Source organism: Chenopodium album, chromosome 16 (genome assembly GCF_948465745.1).
Source record: "Chenopodium album chromosome 16, dcCheAlbu1.1, whole genome shotgun sequence".
Lineage (NCBI taxonomy): Eukaryota > Viridiplantae > Streptophyta > Magnoliopsida > Caryophyllales > Amaranthaceae > Chenopodium > Chenopodium album.
Genome location: NC_137849.1, coordinates 39,415,503 through 39,427,500, shown reverse-complemented (window position 1 = coordinate 39,427,500; position 11,998 = coordinate 39,415,503). Strand labels below are relative to the sequence as shown.

Below are 11,998 nucleotides of genomic sequence, written 5' to 3'. Positions count from 1 at the left end.
ATTACATATAATGTTGTAGATGGCGAGCTCCCAATCCAAAAGAGCACCTATATACTCTTCTGAGGACACAAACACTTTCGGATGTTGCTAACAACACCGATATTGATTTATTGCGGCAATCCTTGCCTCCGGTCAAGACACTTACGGAGGGACGGAAGTATTTGATCAGAACAAAAACCAAGAGAAAGGCTGGATATTGGAAGAACTACATTGAGTACTTAGATGATGGTGGCAAACTACGTGCTGAATGTAAGTTTTGTCCAAAAACTTTTGCTTCTGATGGCAATGTTAATTGTACTAAAAATGTTAAAAACCATTTTGAAAGTTGCTTTGGTAATCCTGAAAATAAAGACAAGGGTAAGGGTAAGTAAAATCAATTGAATTTTTAATGGTACTAAAAATGAAAATGAGGCTGGAAAAATGAAGTGTGGGGTTGTAAATTTTAAAGAGGTTAGAGAAGCATTGATTTGTATGGTCATTACCGATGAATTGCCATTCAAACATGTTGAAAAACTTGGTTTTAAGTATTTTGTGAAAGTTGCTTGTCCTGGGTTTACCATTCCTAGTCGTACAACTATTGCTCGTGATTGTTTACGCCTTGATTATCGTGAAAAAGCAATACTTAAACAATCATTTGAGAGATGTCAAAAAATTTGTGTCACAACTGATACTTGGACCTCAATTCAAAGAATCAACTATATGTGTCTCACAGCTCATTACATAGATAGTGATTGGAAATTGAATAAAAAAATTATAAATTTTTGTCCTATTTCTAGTCATAAGGGTGAGGCCATTGGTAAAGCAGTTGAGGCATGTTTAGAGTATTGGGGAATCGAGGATAAGTTGTACACTGTTACAGTTGATAATGCTAGCTCTAATGATCTTGCTTGTGCACATTTGAAAAGAATGGTTTGACGAACTGGATGTGTTAATAATGGAAATTCTCTTCATGTTCGATGCATAGCTCATATTATTAATCTTATTGTGTGGGATGGTATTAGGGAGCATGGTGTGTGCATTGATAGGGTTAGAGATGCTGTAAAATATATCAAGAATTCTCCTGCTAGAATTGCTAGGTTCAAAGATCTTGCTCAAAAGGCTAATATACAATGCAAATCTTCTTTATGCTTTGATGTCCCTACTCGATGGAATTCAACTTACATGATGTTGGAAATAGCTTTGAAATTTCAAAAAAAATTTGGTGGGGTGTCACTTCCCGATGGAGAAGGTGTGAAGGATAATGAAAAACCTCCTGAACATGACGATTGGGTGAAGGTGGGAAGGTTAGTTTTGTTTTTGGAGGAGTTTTATCATTTGACTCGTCAAATCTCTGGTTCTCTTTATGTGACAAGTAATAAAGGTTTGTTTGACATTGCATATGTTTATGATTTGTTAAATGAATGGGAAAAAAGTGATGATTTGGATTTTCAAGCTATGGCCATTTCAATGAAAAAAAATTTGATAAATATTGGGGAAAAGTAGCGAACATGAATATGTTTATATATGTTGCTGCAATTCTTGATCATCAATCCAAATTTTGTATTGTTGAGGAAACACTTAGGGATATGTATGGAGAGGAAGAAGGGACAAGACTTGGTGCTAAAGTAAAGCAATTTACTTACTCTTTATTTGAAGAGTATAAAAATTTGTATTCTTCCTTCATTCCTCAAAGTGGCCAAAGTGAAGATCATGTGCCAATTGATGTAGATGTTAATGAGGCAGATAAGAGTAAGAATAAGGACTATTTTGCAAAAGTTAAGGGTAGAGTTAATAAAAGGATGAGAGGAGATAGTGCATTTGCAAATAGTGAGTTTGATAGATACATTAATGAACAATTAAGGCCGGAGGAAGAACAAATGGATGCTTTATCTTGGTGGGCACAAAATGGACATCGTTATCCGATTGTTTCACGTATGGCACGTGACATACTAGCCATTCCATTCTCTACCGTTGCATCAGAATCCGCTTTTAGTAGGGAAGGACGCCATCTTGATCCTTTTCGAAGTTCTTTGACGCCTAAGGTAATGTTTTTCGCTTCAAGTTATAAGTTATTTTATTTTAACATATTTATAATCTTATATTTTATGTTGCTTTTTTTTTTAATTTTTTTGGTTGTATATGAAAGATTGTTCAAGCTTTGATTTGCTCTCAAGATTGGCTTAAACCAAAGGGAATCATGGAAGTTGATGTTGAAGAAAAAGTAAAAGATTTAGAGGAGATTGAGAAAGGTATAATTTCTATTCAAATTTCTTACACTATTACTTTCATCATTTATTATTTTGAAAATTTTAATGTTTATTTTTACATTTTATTAGAGGTGGAAGTTGATGATGGAGATCATGAAGTCATTTTTGTGGACAATTTTGCATGATTTAATATTTGGATCGGAGGTAATGTTTCAACACTTATTTATTTTTAAAGTATCTTTAAAATTTTAATTTTTAACGTTGATGATTTTTTTTCCCCTTTTTGCTAGAGCCTAGTGGTGCATATGGACATATGGTCGATGGAGAATTAAATATGTTGGTGATTTGATAGAAAAATGGAGATCAGAGATTATCAAGATTGAAGAACATAGCTCATCTTCATTAAACTTGAATTATTATTTTGGTGTTGTATTTAACTTGGGACTTGTTTTGTATAAATTTGGAATTTTTTCGGTTTGTATTAAGATGTATAGTGTGTTTTTTATTTTTATTATTATTATTTTATATTGTGATTTATAAATTTTAGGTACAAAAATGGACAACGCAAAAATAGAACAAAAACGTTAAAAAAATGGCGTACTACCTACATAAACATTGCAGGTCAAAGCAGGGCAAAAAACGGGAAGAAAAAAAAAATCAATTCGGTCCATTCCGGTCCAAAACCGGACCGGATCGTAATAAACAGGTCCAGACCGGAACCCGGACCGGTTGATTACGGTCTGGTCCCCGGTCCTTAAAAAAGACTGATTTCGGGTTTCGGTCCATTCCGGTCCCAGTCCGGTCCGGTCCGGTTTTGGACCGGTGCACAGCCCTAGTTGTAAGCATTTTCTTATATGATTATGCTAAATTCCTCTTGATTACGGTTCCTTGTTTGGATGAATTAGTAGTTTTAGTTGCAATAATTAGGCGAGAAATCCCGATTACTTGTGCCTTAATGCTTTCTTGGACCGGTCGAAAGACAAATTCGAGTTGGTAGTCTACTTCTCATCGTTAAGACTTGGTTGGCCTATCTTGTTAGTTGAGTTTGGTTTAGGAATGCTTAGTGTTGTGGCTTCGAAATAAGGCAATGTTGAGTGCCCCTTCTATCACCCAATTTGTGTTCATGCTTGCCTATTGTTTTGATCCGTTGGTTTGATTGGTGTCGGTTCCCATTTCCCCCTAGTGTTTGTCTCCATAGTAGTTATTTAATCAAAACCCCCAATTTGTGACGGAACTAGCTTACAACCGTTTCATATTCTTGGTGTTCTTGACCCATTCTGTGTGGATACGGTCCTTTACTTATGTACCTGTAGGGAATATTTCAAGCCATCCCACACTTGAACCCCACTGTGATTATACACTTAAGCATGGTGGCGTCCAAAGGGAAGTAAGCTAGAGCAAAAGAGTCGCCAACAAGTTTTAGGAACTTGTAAACCGTTCACATGGTGAAGGTTACACCCCTTAACGATCCATGAGATCGTCAACTCCAATAGGTCTGGAACCATGACTGGTGTTTGGGGATGAAGGTACAAATCCAACCTAAAAGAGATTGAACCTGCCCTAAATAGGCCTCTACTTTATTCTACTCGTATTCATGTGCGCTTTCTGACTAACATGCAATCAATAGGTTAACCCTAAACCTGTTTATCTATGTTGGTTGAATTTAATGCACAAATAAAACTATTATTGGCGATCACTTGAATTATAACCATATTAGCCCTAAACAAGATTATTAATTATCTTATTAAGCGTGATTACAAGTACAAATTCCCGTTAAACATGCATAAAAGGTGTGATCAAGCAACAACAATAAATATAATATAAGATCAAGCAACATAATAACAATCATCATAATTATAAAAACAATAATTATAACAATAATAATCATGTTAAAGCATAATATTATTAGCAAGATCCTAGGCATGATACTAACAAGATTAATAACAAACCTTAGCATGTCACTAAACAATAAAAATCAAAGCTTTAGCCCTAACATGATACTAACATGCTATTAGGAAAGAAAATAGGAAGCATCCTAGAAATCATAATTGATATAAGCAAATCAACCTAGATATCATACTAAGGAAAGCATCCTAACATGATACTAGGAACCAAAATAACAATCTTAACACGATTTCTGTATCATAAGATCAATTAAACAATTAAAGTACTTACTTGGATGCCTCGTACCTCTTTCAACAACAAAATACACACGTTAGTAATTTCAAGGAAAATATAAAATCAAACAATTAAATTAAATAATGGAAATAGAGATTTGGGACCAAACCCTCAGAAATTATAACCTTTCACGTGTAGGGCGAAGGCAACTTCGAACTTGGCTAGGTGTGTCTAGTGCTAATGAATGTGGAATTTTGTTTGTGAAAAGTTGGTTTAGAAAGAGAGAGAGAGTATCAAGAAATTCTTGATGAGAGTTGGTGATTTTAAAAAGGGAGGTTTAAGGACGCTATTTATAATGAAAATCAGCCGGAATATGATAAAAAAGGAATCGGAGTTCGAAAAGGAATAAAACACGACCCTGTCGCCACAATAGCCTCTGTCGCCGCGTGACAGGACTGTCGCCAAGCGACAGCCTGTGGTGAGACGCTGCAGACAGTTTTTCCACACGTTTTCATATTTTGATAAAATTAAGTATACGAGGGGTAAAACTGTGATTTTATTTAAAACACTTCTTTTATTCTAAATAAAACTCAAAAAACTCAATTATCAATGCTAATCACATTAGGATTCAAAAAAACCTTCTAGGAAATTCTAGAAGACTATAATCAATCCTAATTGCATTAGGAATCATAAACCATAATAGGCCCTCCTCTAGATCATTGGGCCGCATATAAAAGTCAAACCGGGCTTAGTTTAGTATTTTGGCCATAACTTCCTCAGTATTCATCGGAATTGGGCTTATAATATATCGTTGGAAAGCTCATTTCGAGCCTAATCCAACTACACTATTATTGGACCCTTGCCATGGATCAAACTAAACTGGATTGGCTGTTTTCATAAAATAGGTTTTCGAAAACAGAGAGAAAGAAAAGAAATAAAAAACTAACCGCAACACTAGACTTTCCACACTTTCACTTCATTCGATTATGATTCGACGTGAATAGTATTCATCACCGGGTTTGGTTTTTTGGGGAGACACCATTGGGTGTCTACAGTACCCTAGACTTGTCTTAGGTTGGTTTAGGTAGAAATATTGTTTGGTTTTAGGGTGATTGTCCAACGACCGATTATTCCCTTACCAGAGGGTTCATGCAAAATTAGGATTTTTATAATTATTAAAATCGAGCCCAAATTGCTACAATTAGCTTCATATTACTCTCATTTATTATCACAATTCATATTAATTTTAGGTGAAAATGACTTAATTTTCACCCTATTAAAAACCTAAAATTAGGGCATGTTTACATTTACTGAGCTGAACTGAACTGATTGGAGCTGAGCTGAACTAAATTGAATATTTTATTAGAGAAGGAAATTAGAAACCGCACTGAATTGATTGGAGCTGAACTATAGAGTAAACTGAACTAAACTGAAATTAAGCTGAAATGGACAGACCCTTAGAATTCTTATCTAAATTGGGGATTCTTCAAATTGATATCTTTTTCTGATTAAAAAATTAGCTTGGTAATTAAATTAAGCAAAAAATGTGGGGAAAGCTCGGCTCTCTTCATGTTTCGTTGAAAAGAATTTGAGTTTTGGGTTGATGATTAAAAATCGTTTCATTAGCTGCTAGAAACAGGTTAAGGTCTGTAGAATTTAAGAGTTACTGTAATAATAATAATAAAAAAAAAGAAAAAAAAAAGAGTAAAGGTAGTAAAATCCAAAGAGTGGAATTTAACTGGCAGTGAAAATCGCAAAATATGGTGGTATACTGGTATTTACTTTTTTTTTTTAAGAATAGGATGCATAATTAGTTAAGAGTTAAGTTACAACAATGTGCAGCTGGGTCATCACCAGCACAATTAAAAGACAAGTTCTCAGTGCTTAGAGTTTTATCTCTCACAAAAGCATCATTACAAATTAGAGGAGGGTTGATCAAAATACAAATCTGGTGCATCGCCTCTAAGTTCTTCCTTGCATCCTTTGCTAGCACATCTGCAACCTCGTTGCTGCCTCTCCCTTCATAGCGCATATCCACTTGGAGGTCCATTTGCAGGTCCCTGCATGATTTGATTAATGATGGAGAGTTAGGGATAAACTCATTTGCCTTAATCTCTTCAACTGCCCTTTTAGCATCAGTACAAAGAATGACATTGTTCCAATGTTTATCTCTGATTAGAGTTAGAGCCATTTCCAAAGCTTTTAACTCAGCATCGTGGCTAGTAGGAAGATAACCTTTCCAAACCAGACCAGTCACCCAATCACCCATGCTATTTCTACACACTACAGCACACCCCCGCTTCCTTAGAGTGAGGAAGGAACGAGGCATCACAATTGATTTTGAGACAGTTTGGGGGGGGGGGGGGAGGAGGAAGCCAGTGCTTAGCCGAGGGCTTAAGACTTTCAGAGGTTGGTTTACAGTAGTAAGACTCTGAAGCAGCCCAGATGCACTGGTTGACTGATGAGATTAGGGGGGTGTTTTGTTTGGAGAAAGTCCAAGCATTCCTTCTAAGCCAAAGGTGCCAAAGAGCAAAACAAAAAATCATTTTCCATGGAATTCCATGGGAAGAGTCTGCTGAAAGAGTGAGATTCTGTGACAACCAGTTAGTCCAGGAGCCAGAGAAATTAATGGTAGCAGGACAGGGAAGAAGGTCCCAAAATTGCTGGGCTCTTGGACAAAAGATGAAGAGATGGGCTAATGTTTCATGAGTATTTGGGCAGAAAGGGCAATTTGGAGAGATAGAAGGGATTCTTTTGTTTAAGTTGAACTTGTGAGGTATGCGATCCCATACAAGTAGCCACAAGAAAGACTTTATTTTGGGATGGGTATGGCAGCCCCAAATTAAGTCCCATTTGAAATCAGGAGGAGGACGGGATTCACCCAAGCTGTCAAGTAGAGATGCTCTTGCTTTTTTAGAGTCGAATTTGGCTTTGTAAGTCCAGGTGGAGAAGTGAGAATCTGGTGTATTTGAGAAAGGGATAGAATGGATAAGGTTAAAGAGGTTGTCACTTAGTTGGAATGAAAGGAGATCCTCAAGATGTGGTTTAGAAGCAAATCTGATCTCATATAAAGTGAGTTTAGTAGCATGGAAATTGATGGGACCATAAAGGAAAAATCTAAGGGGGAGGTTTGTAAACCAGTTCTCATCCCAAAGATTTATAGAGCTGCCATCTCCCACCTCCCAAGCAAAGCTTTTCTGGGATAAATTCCAAGCCTTTCCCACACCCACCCAAATATATGACCCCTTGTTAAATGGGGTGGGGTTATCCTTGTTATCTATGTAGATTTCTCTTAAGATATTTGCTGCCCATCCCTTGTTATTATAGATAGACCAACAAAGCTTGGAAAGAGACACTAGGTTGAGATGCTCATGTTTAAGGAAACCCAGGCCCCCATGGTCTTTTGGCTTGCAAATTTTTTCCCAAGATAGCCATGCTATCTTCCTAGATTCATCATAGTTCCCCCAAAAAATTCTTGAGCAGTTGGAGTCAAGCGTTTTACAGATTTGAGCTGGGAAATACAGGGTTTGCATAAAATATCTTGGGATTGAGTGCAGGGTAGACTGAATGAGGATGTTACGACCAGCTTTGGTGAGGGTTTTGCTCTTCCAAGACGCAAGTTTGGCACCTATTTTATCTACTAAGAACTGGAGAGTCTTTTTGCTTGGTTTTTTTTAAAGAGAGAGGGAATCCTAGATACTTGCCAAGATCTGAGGTTGCTGTAACATTCAGTTCTTGTTCAAAATCATCAATTGAGGATGTAGGGGTGTTCGGAGAGAAGAAGATGGAGCTCTTTTGATCATTCATTTTTTGCCCCGAGATTTTGAAGAAATCTGAGAGGGTTTTTTTCAAGGAGAGAAGGTTTTTTTGTTTGTCTGGCCAAATAGGATGACATCGTCCGCAAACAAAAGGTGGGATATGGACGTTTTCCCTCCCCTAAATCTAAATGGGTTCCAACTCTTTTTTTCACATTCCTCATGGATCATCCTCGAGAGGTATTCCAAGCAAATTATGAATAGGTATGGGGAAAGGGGGTCGCCTTGACGCAAGCCTCTTGATGGGGTAAAGGGTTGAGAGAGGCGGCCATTGATTAGGATAGAGGAAGAGACGGATGTGACACAGCTCATGATGAGTTCAATGGTATCCAAAGAGAAGTTGAAGTAGAGGAGGCAGTGGCGTATAAATGGCCATTCAAGGCGATCATACGCCTTCTCAAGGTCGATTTTAAGGGCAAAGACACCCTTTCTACCCTTCTTTTTCTTCCCCGTGGCATGGATGATCTCAGATGCTATGACAAAATTGATATCATTTCCACGGCCGGGGAGGAAACTGTTTTGGTTGGGTGAGATGATTGAATTCAGATGGGGCCTAATTCGCTGAACAAGGATCTTTGACACAAATTTGTAGCAAGTATTTACAAGGCTAATGGGCCTATAACTGGTGATTTTTGTTAGGTTTCGAATTTTTGGAACTAAGCAGATTACTGTTTTATTGAGATTTGGAGGGATGACTCTTGAGGTGAAGATGGAAGAGATTAGTGAATGGCAGTCAGAATTGATTAGTTTCCAGAAATGTTGGAAGAAAAGAGCATGAAATCCGTCCTCACCCGGGGCCTTTAAGGCACCAATTGAGAAAACAGCTTCTTTGAGTTCGAGAAGGGAGGGAATGGAACAGCACCGAATGAGCTGGGAAGAGTTGGGCGTTTGTGGAGGGCGAATATTGTCAGAGGTGAAAAGGGAGGAGAAGTGAAAAAGAATGTGATCATGTATTTTAGTAGGGTCAACCAACCACTCTCCCACTTCATTTTTCAAAGTGGTTATCTTGTTATTTTTTTTCCGGATGGTAGATGAAAGATGGAAGAACCGAGTGTTATACTGGTATTTACATTATATAGATTTTAACTTTGATTGTCCAAAAAATAAAAATAAAAAAAAAATTATCTTTGGCACGTTCTTAACAACTAACACTTTGGATTTCATGACTAATGATAATTTTTCATCAAATACTAATTAGATGTTAATTGTCCTTATGATATATATTAAACGATCTCACCATGCTAGCAATGCACCGGCCGGTTTCATAATATATCCACAAAATGAATTTTTATTTTGCCTTAAAATGTTTTTGGAAAAAAAAAAAATGTATTGTTGGCATTTGTTTCATAATCATAAACAAGGAACTTCTCTTGTTCCTATGGGAAATTACAGTGTAAGAGAATAGTATTGTTGGCATTTGTATAAGAGAATTAATTTTGCCTATTGTCTTCAAGTAATTTATTTATTTGGAATGAGTTTTGATGAATTACTCCGTTGTTCTTGTATGATCAAGGTTGAACTTCACTCTCTCCTTTTTCAATAATCTACTTCGTATAACAGATGTGAGAGGCTAAATGGTCGGCGATTTACAGAGGAAACGGTTCAGAGTGACATAAAATTAACTCTGCCCATTCAAAGTTCTTTCAATTCCTTCCCTCATAAAGACAATAAACCTATGATAGTGGTCACATATAAGGGTGAAGAGAAGCATTTTGCCGCTGAAGAGATATCAGCCATGATCCTTGTGAAGATGAAAGAGACTGCAGACGCTTATCTTGGTACAGAAGTAAAGAATGCTGTCATCACTGTCCCTGCCTACTTTAATGATCTGCAATGACAGACGACTAAAGATGCTGGCACTACTGCAGGGATCAATGTCATGCGTATCCTCAACGAGCCAACTGCTGCTGTCATTGCTTATGGTCTTGAGAAGAAGGCTGTTGAAATTAAAGAGGCTGCAAGAAATGTTCTTGTTTTTTTATCTTGGTGGTGGGACTTTTGATGTGTCTGTTGTACTTCTTGCTAAGGATTCGTTTGAGGTCAAAGTCATAAGTGGGAACACACACTTGGGAGGAGGGGATTTTGATAGCAGATTGGTGAGCCATTTTGTGGCCGAGTTCAAGAGGAAGCACAATGAAGATATAAGTGGCAATCCAGAGCTCTTGCCAGGTTGAGAGCTGCCTGTGAAAGGGCGAAGAGAGCATTTTCATCAACTATCGAGACTAGCATTCAATTAGGTTGCCTTTACGAGAGTATCGATTTTTCTTCAACCATCTCTCGCGCTCGATTTGAGAAGCTGAACCTGGATTTGTTCAGTGATGTTATAGACCCTGTAGAAAAGTGTTTGAAAGATGCCAAGATGGGAAAAAAGGATATTCATGAGGTTGTATGTGCTGGTGGATCTAATCCCTAAAGTCCAACGGCTCTTGAAGGATTTCTTTGATGGAAAGGAGCTCTGCAATAGCCTTAATCCAGATGAGGCTGTTGCCTGTGGGGCTGCCATTCATGCTGCACTTTTGAGTGGCTTTCGGCATAATGAATGCTTTTTGCTTGTAGGTATCACTCCTTTGTCACTTGGAATTAGAGTTCACGTGATGGGATGAGTGTTGTCATTCCAAGGAACACCCCGATCCCAACAAAGAAGGTGCTGAACTACTGGACTTCCAAAGACAATCAAACTTCTATGGATCTTTCAGTGTATGAAAGAGAGAGATTAATTGCCAAGGACAACAATTGCTTGGGCAAGTTTGATTTATGGGGAATCAACCCTGCCCCAATAGGTGTTGCTAAAGTAATGTTGTCCTTTGAAATTGATGAAAATGGCATCTTGATCGTGACAGCAGAAGAACAAGGCACTGCAAACAAGAATCAAATGACCATCACTAACAACCACGGGAACTTATCAAGCAAGGAGATTGATAGGATGGTGAAAGAGGCCAAGAAATGTAGAGCAGTGGATATGGAGAAACAGAAGGTGGCCACAGCAAAATTTAACTTGGAGGTATATATCAGCAAAATGTGGGATATCATGAGTGGTCAATTTTGGAAAAAGATTGTGATGCAGGACAAGAATATGATTGAAGATTCAATTGAGCAAACAATTCAATGGATGGATTGGAATCATGATGCCACCGATACTTCTAAGTTCGAAGACAAGTTGACTGAGCTCAAGAACATTTGCGACCCTGTCATTGCTAAGATGCACCAGAACAACTCCCCTCTGAGTGGTAAGATCCCCAAAATCGAGCCAAACTAGGCTTAGCAAAATAAGTTATAGTTGCTTATAAGTGGTTGCTACTTTTGCTTAATTGGTTTAGCTCTAAGGTTCTTAAATTCTACTTTTGTATCTAAGCGCCATTATATGGAATCATTTACAGCTACAGCCTTCAAGTACTAGTTTTATGGCTCTAAATTTATTTTTGATTATGCTTTCAAGGGAGCCACTGAATCAAGTTTTACTAAAGCATCCTTGATTTATTTATTAAACATGTATTCGGCAATGGCGTATAGATTGTGTATGGTCCATGGATTTGGAAATCAAACTGTTGTTTGTTTAATCGCAATTTGACTATCGTAATTTTAGTGATCTTTCTGCCATGTATTTCTTGGATATATTGCTTGGAGGCTCACAGGTTGGTAGGTTTAATTCTGCCATGTATTTCTCTAGCAAATGAAATATCAATAATTGATTTTTTTTTTCCCCTTCTTTTTCTTTGGTAGAGTACTGACTTGTGTGTTAGCCCATGCCCGCACAAATTCTGTATGTCAGTGTCACATAAAGTTACTTCAGGCAAAATCGGTATAAACCATCTTTTTATTTTTTTTTAAACCACCTTTTAAATACCTAAAATTTTGATTGCACCACCCCTATTTAACGGA

At 37.4% G+C, this 11,998-nt stretch overlaps 1 pseudogene; it reads left to right on the top strand.

Annotated features, from left to right (window-relative positions):
* The window catches only part of LOC145584274 (heat shock cognate 70 kDa protein-like), a 36,835-nt pseudogene extending 25,319 nt beyond the window's left edge, over positions 1-11,516 (top strand).
* Positions 11,517-11,998: the final 482 nt, after the last annotated feature.